This window comes from Anopheles arabiensis (assembly GCF_016920715.1).
Source record: "Anopheles arabiensis isolate DONGOLA chromosome X unlocalized genomic scaffold, AaraD3 X_pericentromeric_contig0003, whole genome shotgun sequence".
NCBI lineage: Eukaryota > Metazoa > Arthropoda > Insecta > Diptera > Culicidae > Anopheles > Anopheles arabiensis.
In genome coordinates, this window is record NW_024412081.1 from 1,167,501 (window position 1) to 1,172,500 (window position 5,000).

Here is a 5,000-nt window from a genome sequence, read left to right on the forward strand (position 1 = left end):
GGGTCCGTAGACCCGTGATGTACTGCTCCAGGAACGTTTTGATAGGGTGGAAGCTCAAAATCATAGGTTAAAATCATCGGCAGAGCCCACCAGACACCACTTTTGCTTCATTAGTTCGGACTATAGGCATACGACGATTTTTATCGCGGAGGGACGTATGACCCAAACGGGGGCTTAATGACCCACTGCCACTGCAAACCATGCTCCTACGACTAAATAGAGGTAAAACTACGATTTGGTGCAATCTTCATGTTTGACCTCGTAGCAAGGTACCCTCCTATAGTAGGCAATGAACAAATGATCATAATCCCAGGAGGGCAAAAATGGGAACCCGAAAGGAAAGCGCTGTTGGCGCGCCTAAGCTACTGGCCCGTAGAGTAAAATGGTACCCCAACAAAGTTGTCGATTGACATTCTGATTGCACTTTTCATCATCTAGGGTGCGTTCCTTACACGTTTTGAGGTGTTTTAGCGAAAAACATGTTTTGAGCCACACGAGCTCTCCGGCCCGTTCGGTGCACATTTTTGAAAAAAGCTAGGAGCTGCCCCTAGGTTCGGGGTGTCACAAAATATTGAAAAGTGGTCAAAAAACCGCTATCCAGAATCGGATGTAGAATCATTAGACGAACTTAAAATTGTTCCACGACCAATGTCTGCGACGTTTAGTATTCAAGATATGGCCCGCCCTAGGTCTGACCTGGCATTTTCGTGAAAATTTAAAGCATGGCCATAGGGACGGGTGAAATTGCTATTTTGAAGCAAAAACCACCTCACTTTAAATGGCCATAACTTTTCAAAAACAAGAGCTAGGGTGCGTTCTTTACACGTTTTGAGGTGTTTTAGCGAAAAACATGTTTTGAGCCACACGAGCTCTCCGGCCCGTTCGGTGCACATTTTGAAAAAAGCTAGGAGCTGCCCCTAGGTTCGGGGTGTCACAAAATATTGAAAAGTGGTCAAAAACCGCTATCCAGAATCGGATGTAGAATCATTAGACGAACTTAAAATTGTTCTACGACCAATGTCTGCGACGTTTAGTATTCAAGATATGGCCCGCCCTAGGTCTGACCTGGCATTTTCGTGAAAATTTAAAGCATGGCCATAGGGACGGGTGAAATTGCTATTTTGAAGCAAAAACCACCTCACTTTAAATGGCCATAACTTTTCAAAAACAAGAGCTAGGGTGCGTTCTTTACACGTTTTGAGGTGTTTTAGCGAAAAACATGTTTTGAGCCACACGAGCTCTCCGGCCCGTTCGGTGCACATTTTTGAAAAAAGCTAGGAGCTGCCCCTAGGTTCGGGGTGTCACAAAATATTGAAAAGTGGTCAAAAACCGCTATCCAGAATCGGATGTAGAATCATTAGACGAACTTAAAATTGTTCCACGACCAATGTCTGCGACGTTTAGTATTCAAGATATGGCCCGCCCTAGGTCTGACCTGGCATTTTCGTGAAAATTTAAAGCATGGCCATAGGGACGGGTGAAATTGCTATTTTGAAGCAAAAACCACCTCACTTTAAATGGCCATAACTTTTCAAAAACAAGAGCTAGGGTGCGTTCCTTACACGTTTTGAGGTGTTTTAGCGAAAAACATGTTTTGAGCCACACGAGCTCTCCGGCCGATCGGTGCACATTTTTGAAAAAAGCTAGGAGCTGCCCCTAGGTTCGGGGTGTCACAAAATATTGAAAAGTGGTCAAAAAACCGCTATCCAGAATCGGATGTAGAATCATTAGACGAACTTAAAATTGTTCCACGACCAATGTCTGCGACGTTTAGTATTCAAGATATGGCCCGCCCTAGGTCTGACCTGGCATTTTCGTGAAAATTTAAAGCATGGCCATAGGGACGGGTGAAATTGCTATTTTGAAGCAAAAACCACCTCACTTTAAATGGCCATAACTTTTCAAAAACAAGAGCTAGGGTGCGTTCCTTACACGTTTTGAGGTGTTTTAGCGAAAAACATGTTTTGAGCCACACGAGCTCTCCGGCCCGTTCGGTGCACATTTTTGAAAAAAGCTAGGAGCTGCCCCTAGGTTCGGGGTGTCACAAAATATTGAAAAGTGGTCAAAAAACCGCTATCCAGAATCGGATGTAGAATCATTAGACGAACTTAAAATTGTTCCACGACCAATGTCTGCGACGTTTAGTATTCAAGATATGGCCCGCCCTAGGTCTGACCTGGCATTTTCGTGAAAATTTAAAGCATGGCCATAGGGACGGGTGAAATTGCTGTTTTGAGCAAAAACCACCTCACTTTAAATGGCCATAACTTTTCAAAAACAAGAGCTAGGGTGCGTTCTTTGCACGTTTGAGGTGTTTTGGCGAAAACATGTTTTGAGCCACACGAGCTCTCCGGCCCGTTCGGTGCACATTTTTGAAAAAAGCTAGGGAGCTGCCCCTAGGTTCGGGGTGTCACAAAATATTGAAAAGTGGTCAAAAAACCGCTATCCAGAATCGGATGTAGAATCATTAGACGAACTTAAAATTGTTCCACGACCAATGTCTGCGACGTTTAGTATTCAAGATATGGCCCGCCCTAGGTCTGACCTGGCATTTTCGTGAAAATTTAAAGCATGGCCATAGGGACGGGTGAAATTGCTATTTTGAAGCAAAAACCACCTCACTTTAAATGGCCATAACTTTTCAAAAACAAGAGCTAGGGTGCGTTCCTTACACGTTTTGAGGTGTTTTAGCGAAAAACATGTTTTGAGCCACACGAGCTCTCCGGCCCGTTCGGTGCACATTTTTGAAAAAAGCTAGGAGCTGCCCCTAGGTTCGGGGTGTCACAAAATATTGAAAAGTGGTCAAAAACCGCTATCCAGAATCGGATGTAGAATCATTAGACGAACTTAAAATTGTTCCACGACCAATGTCTGCGACGTTTAGTATTCAAGATATGGCCCGCCCTAGGTCTGACCTGGCATTTTCGTGAAAATTTAAAGCATGGCCATAGGGACGGGTGAAATTGCTATTTTGAAGCAAAAACCACCTCACTTTAAATGGCCATAACTTTTCAAAAACAAGAGCTAGGGTGCGTTCCTTACACGTTTTGAGGTGTTTTAGCGAAAAACATGTTTTGAGCCACACGAGCTCTCCGGCCCGTTCGGTGCACATTTTTGAAAAAAGCTAGGAGCTGCCCCTAGGTTCGGGGTGTCACAAAATATTGAAAAGTGGTCAAAAACCGCTATCCAGAATCGGATGTAGAATCATTAGACGAACTTAAAATTGTTCCACGACCAATGTCTGCGACGTTTAGTATTCAAGATATGGCCCGCCCTAGGTCTGACCTGGCATTCAAAAGCTATTTTGAAGCAAAAACCACCTCACTTTAAATGGCCATAACTTTTCAAAAACAAGAGCTAGGGTGCGTTCTTTACACGTTTTGAGGTGTTTTAGCGAAAAACATGTTTTGAGCCACACGAGCTCTCCGGCCCGTTCGGTGCACATTTTTGAAAAAAGCTAGGAGCTGCCCCTAGGTTCGGGGTGTCACAAAATATTGAAAAGTGGTCAAAAACCGCTATCCAGAATCGGATGTAGAATCATTAGACGAACTTAAAATTGTTCTACGACCAATGTCTGCGACGTTTAGTATTCAAGATATGGCCCGCCCTAGGTCTGACCTGGCATTTTCGTGAAAATTTAAAGCATGGCCATAGGGACGGGTGAAATTGCTATTTTGAAGCAAAAACCACCTCACTTTAAATGGCCATAACTTTTCAAAAACAAGAGCTAGGGTGCGTTCCTTACACGTTTTGAGGGTGTTTTGGCGAAAAACATGTTTTGAGCCACACGAGCTCTCCGGCCCGTTCGGTGCACATTTTTGAAAAAGCTAGGAGCTGCCCCTAGGTTCGGGGTGTCACAAAATATTGAAAAGTGGTCAAAAACCGCTATCCAGAATCGGATGTAGAATCATTAGACGAACTTAAAATTGTTCTACAACCCCCAGTCCGACGCCTCGTATTCGAGATATAGCACTTTGTAGGTCTGACCGAGCAAATTTGTACTGAAATGTATGGCGGACATGTTATTCATTAAACAACATTAACTTGCATCGTGCCCTACTTCATCGGCACAGCTACTATCGACTATCTATTGTTGAAATGGATTGAGTTTGACCATTTTAGCTCTTTTCTTATGCCGTGCACCAACAGTGTGTACCGATCAGGAAAGTACACTACTTACGCGTTCATGGATGTATATGTTGGTACAAGTTGCCGGTCGGAATAGCAGTGCACCAAAACTGTGTACCGATCAGGGAAAGTACAAGACGGAGGGCGCAGCCCGAGCGTACGCGTTCATAGATGTCCATGTTGGTACAACCTACATGTACGTACCTTGTTTTTGTATCAAAAGTTCCAATAAAGTGTTTGTATGCTTAAAATGCTTATCTCAACCGGTCACCTTTTGGCCTGCCCTTTTATAGACAGAAACCTAGAACGATACTCGCGATGTTTGTGTTTTTCCATTCGCCGGGACGACGAAATGAGCTCTGTGCACATCGTGTAGAAAACTGTCTCCTCCTCGTATGTTTTTGTCCCTCCACGCATATAATCACCCACATTTGTGTTCAACACGGACGGCGCAGCCCGAGCGAACGCGTTAATGTTTATGTTTGTGCACACTAAAGTTACAATCCTAGGATTTGGTTATTGCGTCGCAGTGCCCGACCGTCGCGGACACCATTCTTGGACAAAAGTCCAAGTACGTAGAGTACATTCCCTAGGTATGTGCCCGTTCGTGACTTTCGTTGCGTGCTTACAGACACGCTTGGGTATGTTTACCATACAAGGTTTACTAGGAAAACCTGGGAAGGACGCTTGCCCTCCCGTCGCGGACACCATTCTTGGAAAGAAGTCCTGGTACTTAGCGTTCTTTAATGTACTTGATCAGTTTGTATTGCAATTGCTTTGTGCCATTGACTTTTGCTAATGCTCACTAAGGGTGTTCGTTTGCGATGTGTATGATAAGCAACTGTCTATTCTTACCAGCAGTTAATCAACAC